Consider the following 24654-nt stretch of genomic DNA (forward strand, 5'->3'; position numbering starts at 1 on the left):
GGTATTAAACTCAAAATAGAAACAGAGCCACTAAACCTTATGTAAGGATCCCTAATGCCTTATATTGACTTAGACAGAAAATCACATATTAACATTATCTATGTTCTATTGTATTTTAATTTGCTTCCTTAAATGTTTTCTAATTATGTTTTAATCTGGTTCCAGCCACTCTGGACTGGTTGTGGCCAGTGTTTGATACTACTAACCTAGATCAGGCATTTCTAGAAAATGGGGAGGGAGTAGTTGTGACCTGAACACCTAGTAAAGTCACACAGGAATGATCTGTTCAGAGATGGTGAGTCAATAAATGTTTATTAAGAGCTCTTAATAAACGGGCGGAGCTGAGAGGTAGAAGTGTCTTGTTCATGGAACAGTAATATAGCCAGTGCCACTGGACTGAAGAGTATTTCAGTTTGGAGGGGTTTGAGATGCAAGAAGACTGGAAAAGTGTGTGTGTGTGTGTGTGTGTGTGTGTGTGTGTGTGTGTGTGTGTGTGTGTGTGTGTGTGTGAGGCACCTAGGTTTTAAAGAGCATTGAGCACCAAACAGAGCCCTTAACCACAGATTGCATGGGGGTCCCTGTCGTGTCTCTCCCCCCCTCTCCCTCCAGCCTGCTGTGTGACACATAGTGGGGAGTCGAGGATGATACCTAGATTTTGAGCCTGAGGGACTGGGAGGATGGTGACAGTAACAGGGAAGGTTAACAGGATTTAGGGGTAAAGATGAATTCTGTTTTAGACATATCAAATATTAAAGATCCACTGGACACCCAGTTCAAGACTTCGGAAAGCCAGTTAAAGATGTGAGATAGGAGTTGGAGATACCTTCATACCCCACCTCCCCCTTCCTGCCCTTAGCTGTGGGAAGATTCCATGACCCCAATCTAAATAATCTTGAGTCATACTTCTTAGGAGATCCCACTAGCCTTGGTTTCATTCTTCTTCCACCCACTAACAAACATCACACCGAAGTAGAACCCCTGTAAGCAGGAGGTATGACTAAATGTGGGACCGTCTCTACTCTGTACCAATAACTCACTTTTGGACCAGTCTGTGTGAGCCTAGAGTTTACACAGTCAGAGTGAGGTTTTTACTAACAGGCTAGGAGCATTAAGAAGAGAGACTAAGGCCCATGTTAATAAAAGGCTATTACATTCATAGTGTAGACGATAAGTCAGTCAACAGCTATGTGCCATTCACAGTGCTTAGTACTAGTGATACTACAAAAAAAAAATCCCTGTCCTCAGGGAGCTCACAATCTAATGGGGGGAAGGGGGAGACAACAGGAAAAATTCACAAACAAAATATATGCAAGGAAAATTGGAAATAATTAAGAGAGAAAAGGTACTAGTATTAGTGGGGATCTCAAAATGCTTCTTGCAGAACGTGTGATTTTAAGTAGGATTTGATGTTATAAAAGATTTAAGAGTTAGGACAGCTGTGTCCCAGAAATGAAAATTTCTAATGGGTTACAGGGGCACCTAGGTGGTACAGATCACTGGTTCTGGCATCAGAAGGACTCCAGTTTGAATTTGACCTCAGACATTTACTAGGTGTATGATCCTAGACAAGTCACTTGACCCTTGTTTGCCTCAGTCTCCTCATCTGTACAATGAGCTGGAGAAGGAAACAGCAAACCACTACAGTGTCTCTCCCAAAATGGGGTCACAAAGAGTGACTCCACTGAAAAATGACTCAACAACAATGGATTATAAAGTAATCTTCCACTACCCTCCTCCACCAATACCTTACCATGAAGGAAAGTGACTCTGGATTCACAGGTTCACATTTAGAGCTACAGGGGGCCTGCAGACACTATCTAGTTTGACCCTGCCTCTTTTTACAAATGGGAAAACCAAAGTCACCCATGTGGCACAACTAGAATTCAAACCCAGGTCCTTCTGATTCCAAATCCAGGGCTTTTTCTCTTCTGCCAGTAGGGAGGGTCCTATCTTACTGAAAACATCTGGAAATGGGCTGTCTGTCATCGAAGGACCTCCAAGTTTAGAGAGGTTCATTATCAGAATATTGGTCATCAGGTGATAATTTTTTTTTTGCTGGCTCTAGTAGTGGTATTACACTCAAATGGAAATAAGAGCCACTCATTTGTACATAAGGATGCCTGAGGGCCACATATTAACTCAGTTTTAAAATATATTATTATCTATGTTTTATTGTATTATTAATTTTGTTCAATATTCCCCAATTACATTTTAATCTGATTCAGGCCTTACTCAAGAGTTTTGTGGGTGGGCAGCCCGCAGGGTTAGATAGTTTGAGCTCCAGCATGTGTCATTCAAATCTAGGGTCTATTGTTTACTACATATGTGGCCTTAGGCAATCATTAAACCTCACTTTATTGTGAGGAGGAGGGGCTAGATGAAATGTGAGGTCCCCAGCATGGCTCAATCTATAATTATACTAAGAAGTGAAGGGGTTTCCATATGTGTAGGTGGAGTGAATATCAGAACTTTATAGAGGTATTGAAAAAAAGCATGTAACAAAAGGTGTCCCTAGCAGTCCTGGCAGGCTGATTCTGAGAATGTCTTTGGAAATACAGATCTACCTAGTGTTCTGTATAAAGTCCATTTAAGCCCCAAAACCATCTTAGTGAAATTCCATACTGGAAGTATGACTACAGGGCAATCAGTCAATCAATATACATGTATGAAGTGCCTACTATGCTAAATGCTGGCAGATGTTAAATATCCATTGATCTGTTTTGGTATTCCTGACCTATTTCTCAGTTTTTCTGACTGATAGAATATAACCCATATTTTTCCAGGGCTCATGGTGAGAAGCAAGGAAGAAGACAATCTATCACATGGGTGAGTAAACATCTCTCAAAGAATAACTGTGTCATTTCCATCAGAAAGTTGATACATCTTGCCTGTTCATTTTACCTGCCATTACCACAACTTTTATCCACTTACCAATGAGGAAAGTGAGTCCCTCTGAGAAAGAAGGGCTTGTAGTGAGTCATAGGAAGGATCACTGTAACATGAGTGACTGGAAGAGTACCCTCAATGGAAATAAGGAAGCTAAGGAGAGATAAGAGTTTGGCAGGAAAGATACTGAGTTCTGGATGTGTCAAGTTTGAGATGACTATGAGACAACCCGCTGGAGAATTCTAATGGATAACTGGTAATGCAAGACTGGAGCTCAGCAAAGAGTTTTCATTTGGATGAGAGTTGAACCCATGGTAACTGATGAGGTCTGAAGAGAGTGTAGGGAAAGAAGAGTCTGTAGTTTGGCGGTGAAATGAAGGTGTGATATAGGAAGACAGCTTGAGAGAATGGATAGTAGGATCAAGTGAAGAATACAAAGGGAATATTACAAGATACTAGTACTTTATAGTACTACTATATAAAGTATATATATCTATTATAGTATACCATATACTATATACTATATATTAAGGTATACTATAAAAATTTATAAAAGTATAGCACATTATACATATACATGTGTAAACATTTTACATTACACATCTATGTATAACATTTATCTATTTATCTAAAAAACTATATATACAATCCCAAACCATAGGTATATTCCCCCCCAATTACAAAATAGCTTCTAGCACAGATATTAGGTGCTGGGAGGTAATACTTATTCCAAGTTCTTGACCTTCTCCAAGCTGCTCTGTAGGAGATGGCAGCTGGGGATTACTGCTGGGGAAAATACACATAGCTTCCTCTTAACATCTTTTGGGTGGCTGGAGAAAAGACTTCCAACTCCTCTATCTAGGTAACCCCTCCCCACCATAAGCTATACCTCTTTATCACCTAGCATTACCTTCTGAATTATCTCAAAAGAGGGAGCAGATTACTAGCAAGACTGAAGAATCTCACTGTCCTCAGGCATGGTACCACTAGATAGGAGAGCAGACCCTAACCTAGGGTCTTAAAGAACACTGACTCTCCCACCTATCTGTCCCACTCTCAGTGTCTAAAAACAAGAGTAACCCTAGAGGTGGCCAGAGAAAAGATTTGTTCCTATGTAAGAAGATAACTTTCAAAGAGAGCCTTAGAAAGTTTAAGGCACAAGAAAGCCTGGGAATCCCAGGAGTATTGTACCTAGGGGGTCAGGGCTTCTGAATTTTGCTTTTAAATTCTGCTCCAGATCCTAGTGCATGACCCAGGGTAAGGTTCAATTCACAGTCCCAGACTGCTTTGGAAGCCAGTGAGAATAACTAGGGTAGTGGAAAGATTTGGAGCCAAAGGATCTGAATTCAAATCCTGACTTTTCCATTTATTATTTTTATAACCTTGGGTAAATTACTTAATGTCTCTGGGGCCTAAGCTTCCTCATCCGTAAACCAAGGGCGGCTGGACTAGATGACCTTTAAAGGACTTTTCCAACTCTAAAGCTATTTTCTTGTATGATATTTGTGATTTTGTGAACCCAAGAAAAGCAGAAGAGGAAAAGGCATATCTGAATTCGGCGAGTTTTTTTTTCTTTCTTTTCAAAATCAACCTTCTATTTGCCTCTACCCTCTTTCTCCCGAGTTTTAACTCCTGCCGAACTGCTTTTTCACCACACACGGGCATCACAAGTTTTCTATCACTTCTAGAAAGAGGTAGGGGCACAATTCCTCGGTTAGTCAGCTCTTAGGCCCCATGGGCATTTCTTCCACCACCTTGGCAGAACGAAAGGACCATCTCTGCAGACCCAGCCTCCTTCCGTCCTCGACACTGTTCCTCATCCCCTGCACCCACACTCCAGCCCCGGCCTGCTCCCACGTGGGACCCAAGGGTTCTGGAGGGCAAAAATACACACACCACATCTGCAGGGAACACAACCCGGGACGCCCTCCTCTAATTCAGTCTCGGACACTTTCCTTCCGGACCAAGTGCGCTCCTCCTCCCTTCGCCCCTAACTCCATGTCCGAGTTCTTCCCAAAGCCTGCCCCAAAGCCTGCCCCTCACCTACCGCGGACGCTTCACCATGCAACGCCGCCGCTCGAGAAGCTTGGAGCGACGGCCAGACCCGGCTGACAGGCGGGGTCACAAGGCTCTTCCCCGCCCCGTACCTGCGGGAGGGCGGGGCCGAGGTCCCGGGGCGGAGTTTGGGGCCCCAGGGGAAGGCGGGGTTGGAATGGGCAGAAGGGACCGCCCCCGTCTGGGAAAAATGCCTGTTATAATAATTCCTTTCGCAATAGCCCCACACACTTTCAAATCATTTGTACATTCACCAAGCATTTATTAAGCACCTGCTATGTGCCTATTAAAAAAATCTTTAATGTATTTAAGATTCCCACTAGCACCGCCCACTTCTATTTAAGAAAGAACAAAAAAAAAATGAAAAACGCTTACTCCCCTCCCTCGCCACCTTCCTTATCAAAAAGCATCCAGCGCTTGCGAGCGCGTGTGGGGTGGGGCGCGTCTGTTTGGGTATAGACTGAAAAGTTGCTTTACGGAAGGGACCTTGTTTCTCCTCTTTAGAAACTAAAGCGCTCTTAAAACAAAACAAAACAAAACAACGCAATAGCAGAGTGGTGATCAAACAGTCCCGGGGAGGGTTCTTTCGTTCTTTCTCGCCCATCCAGACCAGGATCGCTAATCCTGGGGCCTAGAGTGTATATCGATTGTCTTAGGCATCCCCCAAAGTCCTGCTCAGCCCAGCTCGGACCAAATATATCACCACTCTGCCTCCCGACTCTCTCCTTCTCTGACTTCGAGCCCCAGCGGCCCGATCCTTGGGTCTCCTCCTCCCTCACTTCTCCTAGAGCTACTGTGGCCTCTCCACCCCGCTCCCTTCGGGACTTTGGGACGCTTTGCCGATCCCTCGTGGGGCGCCCTCACCTGCCAGCTCTGGCGACTGCCGGGTTTACTTCATTAGTGCTCCACAAGGCCCGGAGGTGGGACCAGAAGCACAGCTCGGGCGCTGAACTCTCTCGGTCCGCCGGGAGAGTAGTTATGCGCTGCTCTGCCTCAACCTTGGCAACCCACGCAGGCGGCGCAGGGACACAGCTTCCGGACTCTGTAGGGGTGGAGAAGGTAGCAGGATCTCGAAGGGCTAGGACGCAGTGCTGTTGCTACTCTTCTCCTAGCACAACTTTGGGGGCCTTTTGACCTGACGCGTTTCGGGGAGGCGGAACTTCTGGGAAAGAACTCCTAACATGTGCCTTCTCTTCCTCCATCCAGCTCTAGCTGTTTCTTAAGCCGAATTGCCCTGTTGTCTACACTTAGTTCCTATACCCTATTGTGTACCTTCTGTCCTGAATGGGTTCTTCCTTGATCAGTTTCTCAGGTTGGCCCAAGGCAAACAGAGGACTAGAGAGGGAGTTGGCTGAGGCTGTGAGACAGACATATCTCTCCAGTCCCGAGAGTCCAACTAGGCACGTCATTGTATTCCTTCCGAACAGATGAACCTAGAAAGTTTCAAGGGAAGTATGCAACGGGAAAGAAAGCACAGTTAGATCACACACTCTCAGCCCTTCCCAATCAGAGGAAGTAACTAGTACCCAGGGTCAGGTCCTATGAGCCTTGAAAAACCTGAATCTGAAACCAAGAGACAGGTAGCCATGAGCATCAGCAAAGAAATGGAGTCAGAATCCATTGAGTTTGTGATGGATTTCAAGCTAGATGCCTGCTTCTGAAGCTTAGACAGTGAACTGATTGACGCATTGCCGACTGCCAGGCTATTGTAGGCCACTAAAGGGTCGAATTATCGCCCTCATCTCTAGTGCTTAGATTAGATTATAAAGCAGTTCCTGCGAATGGTGCAGGGTGTGGGGGTGAAATGTCTGTGTGAAGGCGCAAAGATGGAGAGGCCATACGATGCACGAGAGACAGGGAGAAGGCCTGTTATGTCTGGTTTGAGAAGTTCCTGAGGAGTCATGGACAATGACGCTGCAAAGATAGGTTTGGGGCCAGGTTGTAAAGGGTTTTAAAACCTAAACAGAAGAATTTATATTTTATCCTAGAGCTGTTAGAGTTTATTGCGGAGGAGAATGGCATGGGGTTAAGCTGGCCAGTGACGGTCTGGTCCTTGAAGCCTGTGCAGAAAGTCTTTGCCTGGTTTCAGTTCTTGAAACATGTACAGATGTTCCTCTACCCAGTTTCAATACAAGTGACAACCTGGAAACTTGGAGAGCTCTTTTCCACCCATGATGATTCAAGAGTTGGTACTGTTTGATGACCAAAAGTCTTCTAGTTGGCTACAGAGCCAGAAGGTGTGAGGAGTTGCTCAGGAATTACTAAGCCAAAACTGAGTGTATATACAAAGATGTGACCTGCCTATCTCTGTCTCTTTCTTTCTTGGCATTTAGTAAGAGCCTCCCCTCTCCTACCTGGCAGCTCAAAGAGCCCTGCTACCATGTGTCCATGAGCACATGGCATCTCATATTCCTTTGTGTTTATTCTTTCTCAATCTTAAGTGAATGAACATTCCAAAATGGAAGTGCCCTACTGATTCAGTTGACTGAGTACCAGTGTTACAGAACAAATTCTTTTATTAAGGGGATTTGTTTTATGAAGTTTGGGTTCTGTCCAAACTAGAGGGCTACAGGTTCCCCACCCTGATCTAGCGGTTTTATTAGACGTTTCAGTGGCAGCAAGAAGCTGTAGCAGTGACGACCAGGGCAGGAGTGACCAATAACAGAGGATGTGCCTATGGATGGATGTGGAAAGATAGTCAGTCACCTGACAATGGCAGAAGATTAAGCGATTTTGAGCTTACATAAGGAAGCAATGTTCCAGCTATTGACTCTAGAAAGATAAACATTCTTGAAGCCCAACAGAGAGCTTATGCTTAAGGAGAACTTTATGAGGATGCCACGAAGGAAGAAAAGGACTTCCAGGGCTAGGAATTGGGAGGCACTTCTTAGCCACACATATTGTCTACAATGGATCTACTCCCTTTGTATTTAAGTTTGTGCCTACTCACCCCATAGACCTTGTGTGTGCAAGGAAAGAGTGCACACTGGTTTGGGTGAAATGTGACAACTATTCCTGAAGTATTTTTTCTAAAAATCTAATGGAGTCCAACTGGTTGATTAACAGTAGGTTGCATACCAGTATGGGCTTATGAATAATGGTATTAAAAAACAAATCCCTCAATTTTACCACTGGAACTCTGAGAGGAGAAATAGTGAGCACCTTCTGGGGACTTCAACTTGTGAGTACAGGTCCCCAGTCTCCCCAACTCACAACCTAGAGCTCTCACTATCTCTCATCCTAGCCCATATCTAATCTGTTGCTTAGGCCTGTGATTTCACCTTTATAACAGCTCTCAAATATGTTCCCTTTTCTCCTCGGATACTGCCACCAACCTGGTGCAGAATCTCATCACCTTACACCTGGATTACTGCAATAGCCCACTAGATGGTCTGCCTGCTACACGTCTTTCCCACTCCAATCCATTCTCCATTCAGCTATCACGTCAAAGTGATTTTCCTAAAGTGCAGTTCTAACCGTGCCGCCTCTCCCACTTCTAGCCCATAGCCAATAGTATAAGATGGCTATGACCTCCAGGATCAAATACAAAATCCTCTTTTTGGTGTTTAAAGCCCTTCAAAACCTAGTTGGCTTTCTAGTCTCCTTGTACTCTGCACTGCTTGTGCACTCCCCCCTCTGCCCCCCATCCCCCAATCCCTAGGACTCTTCAATCCAGTGACACTGGCCTCCTTGCTGTTCCACGAACAGCACACTACATCTCAGCTTGGGGCAATTTCTCTGGCCAAATCCTTTGCCTGGGATGCTCTCCCACCTCTGCCTCCTGACTTCCTTGGCTTCCTTCAAGTTTCAACTAAAATCCTGCCTTCTATAGGAAGCCTTTCCTAATCCCTCTATCTCAAGGGCTGGGGTTGGTGGGAGGAGGAAAGAAAGAAAAATTTATATGATAACTATTATATATTTAAAAAGGAATAGCAAGTTGTAAATAATAGAGTTGCAGTTTCATGCGCAATCATCTTTTTTTTTTTAATTATACTATGTTATGGAAAAAATTCTAGTGACCTTCCCTGTTAATTGTTTCCTATTTAGCCTGTATTTGATTTGTTTGTCTATGTTAGTTTACTTGTTGTCTCTTCCATCAGAATGCGGCTCTTTTAGGGCAGGCACTGTCTTTTGCTCAGTGCTTAGTATGGTGCCTGGCACATAGTAGGTGTTTAATAAATGCTTATTGACTGCCAGTTGGGGAAGTGGCCCCAGAGGGGTGCTCTGTGTACTTAAGTAAAATCATGTTGATAGCAGTTTGTAGAATGGATTGTAATGAGAGACTAGAGTGAGGTAGGGAGACAAATTAGGGGGTCACTGCTGTGATCTAGGTAAGAGATGATGAGGGTCTAAATGTGAATGATGTAGAAGTAGGAAGATCAAGACTTGGTATCTGATTGGCTATGTGGGGGGAAGGAGGTCAAAGAGTTGCATGTAATGCTGAGATTACATAATGTGGGAGACTAGAAGGATGGTGGTGCCTTTGACAAATATAAGGATATTTGGAAGAGGGGTGGGTTTGGGGGAGAGATAGTGAGTTCTGTTTTGAATATGTTGAATTTAAGATGTCTCTGGGGCATCCAGTTTGAAATGTCCAATTGTGATTTCAGGGAGACACTGGGGCCACCTTTATAAATCTGTGAGGCATCATTATTATTCTAGTCATTTTATCAGTTCTCCATGTTGCTGTTCAGTCATTTTTCATGACCTCATTTGGGGTTTTCTTGGCAAAGATACTGGAGTGGTTTGCCATTTCCTTCTACAACTCATTTTACAGATGAGGAAACTGAGGTAAACAGGATTAGGTGACTTGCCCAGGGTCACACAGCTAGTAAGTGTCTGAGGCCAGATTTGAACTTGGAAGATGAGTCTTCCTGACCTCAGGCCCAGCACTCTATCTACTGTCCTAAGTCAAATGGTTGGAGTTCAAATTCTACCTGTGTGACCTTGGGTAAATCACATAGCCTTCTAGGCCTTAATTTCTTCGTCGGTAAAATGAGGAGGTTGGATTAGATGACCTTTGAAGTTCCTTCCAACACTAGATTTATAACCCTGTGTTAATCTATGACCCTTTGGTATACCACAATTTGTTCAACCATTCTCCAACTGATGGGCATCTATTTTGTTCTCAGTTCTTTGCTACAACAGAAAGTACTGCTATATTCTTGTAAACAGGAGTCCTTCCCCTCCGTCCTTGGCATCACTGGAGTACTTGCAAGAAATATTTGTCAACTCATGTAGAGAAAACAGAGGGGAAACTGGAAGGGAGGGATCTTCTCAGAAGTGGGCTGGGGATGCAGGTGATATCTGTTCCATAATAATGGTGCAGAGTCTCCACCTAGTGGTTCACTGTGGTTTCGCACCTAGTGGAAACAAGGCATGCTATTCCTTTAGTTTCATTCAATTTAATACATATTAAACCCCTATTAAGTGTGAAGCTCCGTTTACCAGAAATCAGAGGAAATTCAAAATTTAGATAAGACACAGTAGTTGCCTTCATGGAACGAACAGTGTAGAAGGGGTGGCTTTTTTTTTTTTGACCAAGTCTGATTTCATTGGTCTATGAGATTTCATTACAATTTAATTCAAATCAAGCCAACATTTATTAAGCACCTACTTGGCGCTGTGCTAGGCACTAGATGAACTATAAAGAGAGGTATGACGCAGAACCTGCTCTTGATAATCTTACAATGTAATATGGAAGAAAGATACATATATAAATAATTAAGGTCACCAAACACTCAGGTATGTCTAAAGGGATAGGTCCAGGTAAAATACTATTGAGAATTTGAAAAGGGAGATATCATTTTTGCATGGGTATTGTTGTTGTTGACAGTGTTTGTGTGTATTTATGTGTGTGGTGTGTGTGTGTGTGTGTGTGTGTGTGAGAGAGAGCGAGAGAGAGAGAGAGAGAGAGAGAGAGAGAGAGAGAGGTATGTTTTCTATATTATGGCATCAAGGCATGGAGTCAGTAAGACTTGAATTCAAATGTGTCTGACCTTATATACTTACTAGCTGTGACCCTGGGCAAGTCATTTAATCGCTCTCTGCCTCAGTTTCCTTAACTGTAAAATGGGAATAAAAATAGCATCTACTTCTCTGGGTTTCTAGGATTAAATGAGATATTTATAAGTGCATAGCCCAGTGCCTGACACACAATAGGTGCTTAATGTGTATTTCTTTCCTTCCTACTGGGTCTGATCCCTGGTCCATACCATGAAAAGCTGTACCTGAAACAGTGCCTGATCCCCAGTAATGCTAGCATTCCTTTCCTCTGTTGATTATCTCCTATTTACCCTGTCTATATTTTGTCAGTTGTCTCCCTCATTACATTGAGTCCCTTGACTGTTCCTTACCTTCCTTTATATCTCCAGAACTGAACACAGTACTTGGCACATAGTAGGTGCTTAATAAATATTTGTTGACTGACTGATTGACTAGAATCACTGTAAAAAGACATTTGGTGACTTGGAGCTATGAATGCTTGCAAATAAGAAGTACTTCAATTGTGTTTAGTAATCTCTTCTTCCTAGTTTTGGGGATGGGAACTTGAACCAAGAAGGTAACTTACGCCCTTCAAATGCCTATGACACATAGATTACACATATAACATTAGATAGATAAAATATACAATAGAACAGAACAAAGTTACAGGATATACATATATACACTACATAGACACAGACATACCACATACATGCATATGTATGTGTGTATATATATATATATATTACATATATATATATATATGTATGTACATATGTACATCTATCTATTTAGCTAGCTAGCTAGGTAGCTAGCTATTTGGGGGCCATCTCCAGTCTTCCTAATTTATATCTTGACACTGGACCCAGATAGCTCTGGAGAAGAAAATAAGACTGGTGACTTTGCATAACCCTCCCTCACTGAAATCCAATTCACTTGCAAGTCATAACATATCATGATATCATGATCTTCTTCAAGAATGAAGGACAAATAACAGCCTATGAGTAGTAGGAGCTGTCCTACTGGGGACCTAGCCAGTTGGGCAATGCAGCTTCTTCCTTCCTTCCTTCCTTCCTTCCTTCCTTCCTTCCTTCCTTCCTTCCTTCCTTCCTTCCTTCCTTCCTTCCCTCTCTCCTCTCCCTCTGTCCGCATAGGGGATCATACCCTTACTTGTGGGTGCTCTGCCCAAAGGAATGCAAATTTTGATAGCTGAAACCTCGAAAGATATATTGGGATTTACAGGCTAGATTTCTTTCTTAAGGACCATACCTTAAACCTAAATCACTCTGGCTCTCATTGATTGGCCAACAATAGGTCCCAGCCCAAGCCTCACTTGGTCATTGTTTGGGCCCTGATGGGCTCCCAGTGCAGGTAAATAGCAATTGTTTCTGTATTGGCCAGAAACTCTGAGGGTCTTCTTCCAGATTGATCCTTTTATTTGACTAGGTAAAACAGGCCATTCTTTGCATCATTTCTTACTTAGCCTTAATGACTGAGTGAACATTGCTGCAGTTAAACTGAGACCTGGGAAAGACCTTAGCTTTTGGCCAAGGTCTCCCACTGCATCCTGGGCCACCTCCAGTCATCCTGATCTATATCTGGCCACTGGATCCAGATGGCTCCAGAGGAGAAAGTGAGGCTGGTGACTTTGCACAGCCCTCCCTCATTTTATTCCAATTCACTTGCAAGTCATGGCATCACCTTCTTGATGTCATGGTCTTCTTCGAGAGTGAAGTACAAACAATATGTATCTATCTGTCTGTCAGTCTATCTGTCTATCTATCTGTTTGTCTACCTGTCTGTCTATTTTTTTTCCATGTACTTTGTCCCAATCTACCTTTCTAACCTTCTCATGTCTGTTAATCCCCAAAGTAGGATATAAGTTTCTAGAAGGTTGAGTCCGTTTTAGATTTGTGTCTGCATTCCTGGTGCCTAGCACCAACTAGATACTTGAAAAATACTTACCAAAAAGAATAGAATGGACCTTCTGCTTTGGCAAACTGGTCTATTTACTGTTGCCAGGATAGACTTAGTGTTTTTAGACCTCTATGAGTTGCTCATACCTCTAAATCCTTCTTCACCTATAATCTTTACTAAATCAAATCTTGCTCCTTCTTTAAGACTCAACTCAAAACTCCTTTCCTCTGTGAAGCCTCCCATGACCATCCCAGCCAGAAGTTATTATCTCTACCTCTTCTGAACTGCTACAGCACTAATTATCCATGCTTCTCATTTGATACTTAACATTTTTTGGATAATATTTTATTTTTTCCCATACATGTAAAGACAATTTTTAACATTCAATTTTTAAAAATTTTGAATTCCAAGTTTTCTCCCTTCTTCTTTTGCCTCTCCCTTCCCTGAGATGGTAAGCATTTACACACACACACACACACACACACACACACACTATGTATATATATATAGTGTGTGTATGCAATTGTGTAAAATATATTTCCATGTTAGTCATGTTGTGAAAGAAGAAACAGACCAAAAGAAAAAAAATGAAAAAAGAAAAAAATAGCATGCTTCTATCTGCATTCAGCATCCATCAGTTCTTTCTCTGGATGTAGATAGCATTTTTCATCATGAGTCCTTTGGAATTATCCTGGTACTTAATATTTAAGGGTCTTGTATGTTAGTCATATTTTTCATGTGTTCATGCCTTCTATCCCCACATCCTGCAACTACACTATACACTTGATGAAAATAAGGTCCCTATCTTTTGTTTACACCCTGTATACTATCTTCTCTTCGACTAACAAGATATGCTCTTGAATTTCTGTGGTTCATGGGGTGGGAGGTGGTCCCTAAGGGTTGTGCTAATGAACAGAATTACTCGAATTCAACATGGAAGCATTGATTAGACATCTGCTATGCATAAGGTACTTTGCTAGCATCTGAGTACACAAAGACACAATCTCTGCCCTTAAGGAGCTTATACTCTATGTATGTAAACAGATAAGAAAATACAAACCATATTTAGAGTAAATACAAAATAATTTTTGGGATGGGGTAGGGGGATTGAAGACACTAACAAGTGGGCAGACCAGGAAATGATTCTTTGGGAAGTGGTGTTGAGCTGAGCCTTGAAGTAAGCTAGAGGCTCTACGAAGAGGTGAAGGGATGTATTCCAAGTATGAGGCCCAATCTATACAAAAACTTTTGAGAGGGACCAAAGTTCAGTCTCAGGTCTCTTATCTTTGCTTAAATCTCTATGAATCTCTTTTTATCTCTGGCACAGTCGAATTCTCCCCTTTATAGCATTAGATTCCCTCAAGCTTTATTTGCCCAATTTCACTGGCCTGACAGCTTATATTTTCAGAGGATAAAATACCAGTTCTTCCCTTCAGGGCTCTAGGGGTTTTGGCTTCTAGTATTATCATGCATGAGCCCCCATCCAGTGCATTCTTCAATATGAGTAAATCAGTAGAACTTTATTAGCTTTTTAAAAAAGGATATTTATGAAGAAGGAACAGCAATAACAGTAGTTTAAAAATATTCTACCCACAAATTTAAATCCCCAATTAAACACCAAAATGGAAATCCTAAAAATCAAAGGAGACATGAATAAAATTAAAAATATAAAAACCGTTGAATGAATAAATAAAACTAGGAGCTGATTTTATTTTTAAAAAACACAATAAAATAGATAAATCATTGGTCAACTTGATTTTTTAAAAAGAAAGAAGAAAACCAAATTACTAGTATCAAAAATGAAAAATGGTTAATGCACCACCAATGAAAAAAAATGGAAGCAATTATTAAGAGCTATTTTGCCCAACTATATGCTAATGAAACAATCTAAATTAAATGGATAAATATTTACAAAAATACAAATTGCCTAGATTAACATAAAAAGAAATAGACTACTTAAATCACTGGATCTTAGAAAAAGAAATTGAAAAAGCCATAAATTGGCTCCCTAAAACAAAAGAAAACAAAGCAAACAAACAAAAAAACAGGACCAGATGGACTTACAAGGGAATTCTACCAAATATTTAAAGAACAATTAATTCCTATACAATATAAATTATTTTTTAAAAATGCAGAAAGAAGGAGTCCTACCAGATTTCTTCTGTGACACAAATATGTTCTTGGTATCTAAATCAGGGAGAGGAAGAACAGAGAAAGAAAACTATACACCAATTTTCCTAATGAATATTGATGCAAAATTTTAAATAAAATACAGCAAGAGTACAACAGCAGTATATCACAAAGATCATACACTATGACCAGGTGGGATTTATATGAGGAATGCAGGGCTGGTTCAATATTAGGAAAACTATAAACGTAATTGACAACATCAATAACAAAAACAACAAAAATCATATGATTATCTCAACAGATGCAGAAAAAAACTTTTGACAAGTTATAATAACCGCTCCAATTAAGAAACACTAGAAAGTATAAGAATAAACGGTGCTTGTCTTAAAATGACAAGTAGTACCTGTCTAAAACCAAGAGCAAATATTATCTGCAGTGAGGACAAACTAGAAGTCTTCCCAGTAAGATAAGGGGTAAAGCAAGATTGTCCATTATCATCAGCTTTACTTAATATTGTACTAGAAATACTAGCTGTAGTAATAAGAAAAGAAAAAGAAATGAAAGGAATAAAAATAAGCAATGAGGAAACAAAACTATTACTTTGCAGATGATATGATTGTATACTTAAAAAACCCAAGAGAATTAATTTTAAAAACTAGTTGAAACAATTAACTTTAGCAAAGTTGCAGGGCATAAAATAAATCCACATAAATCATCAGTATTTCTGTATACCAACAAAACCCAGCAGGAATGGATAGAAAAAGAAATTTCATTTAAAATAAAAGCAGATAGTATAAAATACTTGAGAGTCTACCTGCTAAGACACACAGAAACTATATGAACAAAATTACAAAAAAATTTTCACAAAAAGATGGATCTAAATAGCTGAGGAAATATTAGTTCCTTATGGATATGCAGAACCAATGTAATAGAAATGACAATACTACCTAAATTGATTTGCTTATTGAGTTCCATACCAATTAAACTACCAATAAAATTATCGTATGGATCTAGAAAAAATAATAACAAAATTTATCTGGGAAGAACAAAAGGTAAAGAACATCAAGGGAATCAATGAAAAAAAGTAAAGGAAAGTGGCCTAGCAGTATCAGATTTCAAACTATACTACAATGCAGTAATCATCAAAGCAATCTGGCACTGGGTAAGAAATAGAGTGGTTGGACAATGGAATAGAATAGGTACATGATATGCAAAAAGAAATGACCACAGTAATCTAGTGATAAACTCAAAGCTTTTGGGGCAAGAACTCACTATCTGACAAAAACTGCTGGGAAAACTAAAAAGATGCTTGGCAAAAACTAAGCATAAGCCAATATTTCACAGTATATACCATGATACGGTCAAAATGGGTATATGATTTCAACATAAAGAGTGATATCATAAGCAAATTATGGGAGCATGGAAGAAAAATTACCTGTTATATCTATGGATAAGGAAAGAGTTTGTGACCAAACAAGAAATAGAAAGGATCACAGGAGGTAAAATGGCTAATTTTTATTACATTAAATTAAAAAGTTTGTACAAACCAAACAATGCAGCCAAAATTAGATGGGAAGCAGGAAACTGAGGGAAAAAATAACAAATTTCTCTGATAAAGGTCTAATTTCTCAAATATATAGGGAACTGAGCCAAATTTATAAAAATAAGAGCCATTCCCCAATTGATAAATGGTCAAAGAGTAAGAACAGGTAGTTTTGAGAAGAAAAAAAAAACCAAAGCTAGCAATAATCATATAAAAATGTTCTGTCACTACTGATTAGAGAATTCAAATTAATACAACTCGGAGGTACCACTTATCAGATTGGCTAACACAACAGAAAAGGAAAATGACAAATGCTGGAGGGGATGTGGAAAAATTGGTACACTAGTTCTCTATTGGTGGAGTTGTAAACTGGTCCAACCATTCTGGAGAACAATTTGGAACTTTGCCCAAAGTGTTATAAAACTGTGCATACCCTTTGACCTAGCAATACTACTACTAGGTCTATATCCCAAAGAGATCAAAGGAAAAGGAAAAGGATTCGTATGTATGAAAATGTTTATTTTTTTGTTTTTATTTTTGCTTTTTGCTGGGTAATCGGGGTTAAGTGACTTGCTCAGGGTCACACAGCTAGTAAGTGTTGTGTGTTGTGTGTCTGAGACCACATTTGAACTCAAATCTTCCTGACTCCAAGGCTGGAGCTCTATCCACTGCACCACCTAGCTGCCCCTGTATGAAAATTGAGGTGATGCCCATCAATTGGAGAATGGCTAAACAAGTTGTGGTATATGATTGTGATGGAATACAATTATGCTGTAAGAAATGACAAAGGAAATGGTTTCAGAAAAAGCCTGGGAAGACTTATGTGAAATAATACAAAGTGAAGTGAGCAAAACCAGGAGAACGTTGTACACAGTAACAACAGTATTGTAATGATAATCAACTGTGAAAGACTTACCTGATCTGATCAATATGATTCATAACAGTTCCAAAGGGCTCATGATGAAAAATGCTATCTACCTCCAGAGAGCGAACTGGTGAATGCTGAGTGCAGATTGAAGCATATTTTTTAAAAACTATATTTTTCTTATTTTTTTGCAACATGGCTAATATAGAAATATGTTTTGCATGACTTCATATGTATCATATTGCTTGCTTTTTCAGTAGTTGAGGAGGAGCTTGAAGGAGGAAGAGAATTTGAACTGAAAATTTGAAAATAAATGTTAAAAAAAGAGATAAATAAATATTCCATCCTTCACTAAAACAAGGACCCACTCTTGTGCATGCGAGATCCCTGGGGAGAACAGACTTAAAGATAATGGTAATGAGGCGTATGTGCAGAAAACATAGCATAGTGTGTAGCCAAGGAGTGCCTCCCAAATCCTTGTGCCAGAAGTCCTTTTATCCCTTTGTGGAGTTCTTATGAGGTTTCCCTTAGCTCTATGCTGGACTCCTTTATAGAGTTCACTTTATCAGATCTCTGAAGCTGTCACCCTTCCTGAGTAGTGACTCTCCACTGTCTTTCTCTATCTACAAGCATTTCCTCTATTGTTGACCATTGCTACTACCTCTAGTGGACTCTGTTATTGATGATGGCTCTCAGGATGACCTCTGACAATTCTTTAAACCTTTCAAAATGAACAAGTTTGTCTCCAAATATTCATTCACTTAGCATCAGTTTTGGAGAAAGGTAGATAGAGAACTGTAGTACAAAAAGCAAATGAGCCTTATGGTTACAGCATGAGTTACGTTATGTGCTTCAAATTCCCCCTCCCCTTCTGCTTTTATTTCTACTTATAAATGGTAGGCATTTAATCTAACATTTTACTGTTCTCTAAATTTGTTCATAACTTCTGATTTGATTGTCTTTGAAGGTATTTTTCCTTGACATAAAACCTACTGATGAACCTAACTCTTTTGTGATGCATGGCTATATGTCAATTCCATGCAAAGGGGGTTGAATGTAAATCAGGAGAGGGAGGGCAAAATGGAGGAGGTCAGTGACTCACTGCGAATACACAAAACGTGACCAAGTTAGAGATCTAAATCTCTGTCCTAGCTGAGGGCTCCATGAGCAGAAAGTGAGACAAGAACTTCATGGTTATGATTTTATTAATAACCATTATTTACAAGCTCCAAAGGAAGCAGAAAGTCCCACATGAACTAGGACCAAATGTCCTAGGCTATAAAACAAGCTATTATCATAGTAAGAACCAGGTGTCTTGGACTTTGGCCACCACAGGCAAATCCCCTGACTCTAAATGAAGGAGGGAAACAAAGGAAAGGTCATGCCCTTGAGCCACCCAGTAGAAGAAAAAAGCATAATCTATAAAGAATCTGTTCCTTTTCTTGTCGGGAAGAGAAAATATAAGAAGGAACCAAATCTTGCTCTACACTGATACCTCCTGGTTACAAAAGGATGAGTGGGAATTCACTGAGAGCTAGGGTGATGTAGTCTATATTGGTTAACCTTGCAAAAAGGAAGCTCTGGGTTCAGGTCCTGCCTCTGACACATACTAGCTGTGAAATCCCGAGCAAAACATTTAACCTCTCAGAACTCTCAGGCAGCTCTCTAAGATTTTAAATTATAGACAAGTTCTCTATCTATATCAGTGGAGGTAGTTGCATACTGATAGTTCCTTAAATCAGTGGAGGCCAAGGCCTTCTGGAAGACCATGGCCTGGCCCCAAGGGGAGATGTATGATCAACAATCAGGGAGTGAGAAAATAAGTATCATCCCTTCCAGCATTAGCCAGTTATTCAACTTATCTCCAACACAATCACACCTAACCTAATCTGCCAACATTCCCCACCCCAATTCTTTCCTTTGCTGTGCAAGCTCTCATATCCCTTTTCTGAGCTAGGTATAAGTTCCCCATATAAATTGTAACCTGTCGTTGCTTGTCCTCCATTTTTGAAGAGGACCAATGAATGATATTATGGGTTGATATTTTGACTTCTGCATGAATTGGATTTAAGTGAAGCAGAGTTGCACAAAGTCATCAGCCTCACTCTCTTCCAGAGTCTTTGAAGTCCAGTGGCAAGACATAAGTCAAGATGAGTGGCAGTGGCCCAGGATGCAGTGGATGACCTTGGCATCTTTGATGTTTGACCAAGCTCCAAGCTTCCCACCACACCTGCTTCAGCTGCCTTCATGGCCATTGGAACAAATTATTCTCACCCACTCATTCTAACAGGGAGCTTTCCACGCAACTGGAGTAGACACCTCCCCAACTCACCAACCTGCTGGTTACCCTTAACCTTGTTTAGTTTATCTGCCAAGACAGGTGGTTTACCAAGATATGGCGGCTGTGTATGCTATACCTTCTTAGAGCCACAGGTGAGAGTTGAGTGCCAGGTAGACACCAAAGGTGGATGAGGAACCCTACAAAAGGCTTGGCAAGCCCTCACACCAGAGGTTCTAGTTCTCCCTGAACACTTCATACATCTCTGGTTATAACCTAGCCGCTCCCTGGACACTGATGGCTGCAGCTACTCTCGAACTACTGGAAAAATTCCTCCCTTCTCCTCAGTATACCCACTCCCTGTCCCCTAGATTGACTGGTGGCTATGGAAGACACTCTATGGGGACTTGGGCTCTGCATTCTGGGGCAATGACTGATGAGTAAGAACCACATTGTCCTTCCCCTTTTCATTTTGGAAGGACGGAGTAATTCTCACAAAATGAGCAGGCATGAATAAGTTGTGATCTCCAACTCAGATCTCATCATATTCTTTTCCTCCAAACCCACCCCTCTTCCATACTTCCTATTACTATCAAGACCATCACCATCCTTCCAGTCACCCCGGTTTACAACTTTGATGTCTTCTTGGACACCTAATTGTCTCTCATCCCACATAGCTAAGTAGTTGCCAAATCTTGTTTCTACTTCAACATCTCTCACATCTGTGCGCTTCTCTCTATTCACATAATCACCACACTTATCAGGCCTTTATTACCTCTCTCTTGTACTATTGCAACAGCCTCCTAATTGGACTCTCTGCTTCAAGTCTCTCTCTATTCCTATCTATCATTTTGCTGCCAAAGCAATTTTCCTAATGTACAAGCCTGATTATATAACCCCCTAGTGGCTTCCTCCCTGTTACCTTTAGGACCAAATAGTATTTCATTTTTTTCTTATCCTTTTAAAATGTCTATTTTTGTATAATTTTATAATGTATAAAGTTTACAAATTTGTAAACACATGTATGCATATATATATATATATATATATGAGTTCTCAAAAATCTTTTAATGATAGGTATACCTTACACTTATGAAATCATAGGTCTAGATATATAAAAATGTCATTCAACAGTTGACTAAAGCAAGGTGAGATATTCCAGGCTTGAGGAATGGCCTGAGGAAAGTTAAGCCTGGAGAAACCTTAAGACATTATTCATACCAAATGCCCTCACTTTAGTGGTACAATTAATAGATCATGGGACATGGAGTCAGGAAGACCTGAGTTTAAATCCTGCTTAGATCATTACTAGCCCTTGGTAAGCCACTTAATTTCTTTGAGCATCAATTTCTTCATCTCTAAAATGGAGTTTAAAAAAATAGCATCTACCTTACAGGGTTGTTGTGAAGATCAAATGGGTTAACATAGGTAAAGCATTTTTATAAATCTTAAAGCTCTGTATAAATGTTAGCCATTATTGTTTACAGGGCAGTAAGGTGGCACAGTGGATAGAATGCAGGGCCTGGAGTCAGGAAGACTCATCTTCCTGAGTTCAAATCTGGCCTCAGACAGTAGCTGTGTGATCCTGGGTAAGTCACTTAACCCTGTTGTCTCAGTTTCCTCATCTGTTCAATCAGTTAAATAAGGAAATGGCAAATCACTCCAGCATCTTTGCCAAGGAAGAACCCCAATTGGGGTCATGAAGAGCTGGACATGACTGAAAAATGAAACAATGAATTATTGTTTACAAAGAAACTGAGGTCCAGAGAGGAAAGGTGATTTGCTCAATGTCACTCACAGAAAATTAGTGGTGTATGCAACAGAAATCCTTCCATTCATGGAATCCAACTCTCTCTAGTGGAGACCACTGTTCTCACAACCTTGGATTTGCAGTGCAAGGAAGAGAATTTACCAAAGTCCTTGTCCCCAGTGTTACTTTAATGACACTCCTCTACCACCATCCTTTGGGAAATTTTACTCCTTTGAAGTGCAGGCAGTCTATTTTATACCACTCTCTCCTCAATTTTTATTCCTATTATTTACTGCACTTTAGTTTACCTTGATTTTCTCAATGACTTCAGCACCTGATTCATGGTCCTACACCTTATCACTTCTTCTTATCATCATCCCCAGAGAGCTCGATATTCATCCTGGCCTATCTTCTAACAATCTGACCATGTAATTCCTCTATCTCCTAATGCTAACATGGGACCCAAGGATCTAGAGTAAAAGTGATCCTGCCATTTTATAGAGGAGAAAACAGACCCAGAGATGTGATGTGATGTGATTTCCCCAATGACACGAGTAGTCAGTCAATAACTCAGGATTCATGCCCAAGTCCTCAGATTCCAATTCTAGTACTCTTTTAGGTGCATTATTTCCTTTTTTATCCCAATTCAGCCACACTGGCATGGTCACAACTTATTTAGATGCAAGTGTGTGCTGGAGCCACCACAAAGAGGGCCAATTGCTACATTTTCAAATATGACCATTTTTACCTCAGGAATCCGCAAACAATATAATTCAGAGCTTGCTCGATTTATCGTTTTGTTGATTGTCTGGACTTAAGAAAGTTATGGAGAGTATGTTAATGATGCAAGTTACATGTAAAAGTGTATTGAGCATACACCCCCTCTCCCCATTTTATTAGCATATCTCTGAATTCCATCGCTTCATGGAACTGTGTGACCTTCAAGATGATGGTTTGAAAATACACTCTCCAACTACTACAACATCTTTTCCTTCCACATTTTCTCTTCTCTCATTTATAGTGTGGAAGTATATTAGGGTCTCCCCCCCCTTTAAGAAATATTAAGAAGTTCTTTTTCAGTATCCTGTCTTAAATCTTTGGATTCATCTCAAAGAAATAAACCTTATCAGTGCTTAAGCAGATACCAAGGAGATCGTATCCTAGCCTGAAATTCTTTTGTAACATCTTTTCCAAAGGCCAAAACAGGTTCTAAAAGGGAAATTAAATTAAAGTTCATGGAAGGGCTTGAATCTCCCTTACTGTAGGGTTAAGATATTAGGGCCTGGGTAAGAACAGAAGCCCCTTTGACTAATGCAAACAAGAGCTGTCCTCCTTTCCCCCCAAACCTTGACTCTTTAAGGAAATGATTCTCTAGGGAGTATAGACATTTGTCCTGTTTGGGAAGAAAAAAATAGAACCTGTTATTTAAGCTCTGGTCTTAACTGCTGGAATTTTGTCTTTGCTTCTGAATACTAGAAACTACGTGAAGACTTTGCCTAGGAAAGGAGAATTTCTATTAGCAGGATTAACTCTGCCATTTGAATTTCTGTTCAAGCAGCAATGTTTTTATATGTGTTTATATATACCATACAGACATATATGTTAATAAAATGTTTCTGGCAGACTTGAAACCTAAAATGCAGAGTACTAAAGTTTCCTTCCATAATACCAGAAACAAAACATAGTCATCAGTTTTATTTCTGGTCCCTTGACCCATAAACCCTATTTTGCTGGTAAGTCTCTCCAACTTTGTTTCTTTTATTTCTATCTCCAGTCTTATCACTTCTTCTTACCATCATCCCTACAGATTCATCCTGACCAACCCTCTAACATTCTGACCACACAATTCCTCCATTTCCTAACGCTAAAGTGGGATCTGAATGAAGCTTTAGAGCTGAAAGTGATCCTGCCAAGGGCTGTTACTTTCAAATCTCACTAGCTTTTACCCTGGAATTCACCTAACTTTCTACCCCCTCCCATTTCCCAACCCTTAAATCTTCATCCCACTCACTGTCTAATTTTTCTGTACTTATTACTGAATATAAATTTTAAAAAGTCACAAATTTAAACAGATTTTACTCATTATAAATTTTTGGGTAAAAATCACCTATGCCCTCACTGCTCTTTTACAATCCTACTTTTTACCATTATCATCAAATATTTTATTCTCCCTGGTGGCTATTCCACACCTGTTCTTTCCTCAAGTACCAACTCTACCCTACTTATCCTGCTTATTGATAATGAGTTAGCTGCCTACTTGAAAAAGAGAGGAAGATGAAGCATAGTGGCCTTGGAGTCAGGAGGACCTGGACTTGAATTCTAACTCTGACACATCCTGGCTGTTTGACCCCGGACAAGTTACTTAACTTCTCAGAACTCTAGGAAACTCTCTAAGATTATACATTTCAGAGAAGATGTGGGCTTGCATGGAGCAGGAGTTTCCTGATCTAGGAATTCCTTTTATCTATGGAATTACAGGTCCAGGCTCTAATCCTATTCCTTCTGGGAGAAGATTGAGACCATCTGATCTGAACTCCCTATACTTTCCTTCTCTGCTCCACAAAAAAACCAGCATCATCACGCATTCTCTCCTCTTTCTCTTAGCCTACTCTATTAGACTAATCCTTCTACCAATATCCTTAATCTCCTCCCACCCCCAGGATCTAGCAATAATCCTTTTTACTCTTACACAGCTCAAACCCCATGAGCAGTACCACCTCCCCACAGACTCTGTTGGAGACAGCCTAGGACCCTGACTCCAACAACCCTGGGAATAGTGGAATAGCATCCCAGGCCACCAGGCCAGCCTCCAAACTAGCCACTATGATGTCGTCCAGAGGAGCAAACCTTGTGGAGATGCAACCTAGCAAGAGCTTCTGTGGGTATTGCTGTCCTCTCCCCCTCTGAAGCTATAGCTACTGAACAACCAGGATAAGAAAGTTCTTAATACCAAGGTCTTTGGCAAAGTCAAATAGTTCAGCACCAGAAATGGATGTGGTTTTATTGAGGGAAGAGATATTTTAACAAGACACATTAACCATCTGCTTTACTGCTGTACCCTAAGGATCACTGGGCTTTTCAATCTGACTTGCAGCTGAAACTTCCTATATATATCATCTTCCCACCATAATGTGAACTGCTTGACAGCAGGAACTGTCTTGCTTTTTCCTTTATATCCTCAGCATTTCGCATAGTGCTTTGAGCATAGTAAACACTCAATAAATGGTTTTATTTTTTCATTTATT

General features: G+C 40.5%; 1 protein-coding gene across 2 annotated transcripts in view; it reads right to left on the reverse strand.

The window, feature by feature from the left end:
- The window catches only part of RHBDF2 (rhomboid 5 homolog 2), a 44376-nt gene extending 38194 nt beyond the window's left edge, over positions 1-6182 (reverse strand). The window contains exon 1 of one of the 2 annotated variants that reach the window (XM_021002528.2): positions 5806-6182. The gene's annotated coding sequence lies outside the window, so the exon portion shown is untranslated. Of the gene's footprint in view, positions 1-4933; positions 5037-5805 lie in introns of those variants that run through there. The other variant, XM_021002529.2, reaches the window with a different exon arrangement.
- Between the last annotated feature and the right edge of the window lie 18472 nt (positions 6183-24654).

Source organism: Phascolarctos cinereus, unplaced genomic scaffold (assembly GCF_003287225.1).
Source record: "Phascolarctos cinereus isolate Bilbo 61053 unplaced genomic scaffold, phaCin_HiC Scaffold_5;HRSCAF=322, whole genome shotgun sequence".
Taxonomy (NCBI): domain Eukaryota; kingdom Metazoa; phylum Chordata; class Mammalia; order Diprotodontia; family Phascolarctidae; genus Phascolarctos; species Phascolarctos cinereus.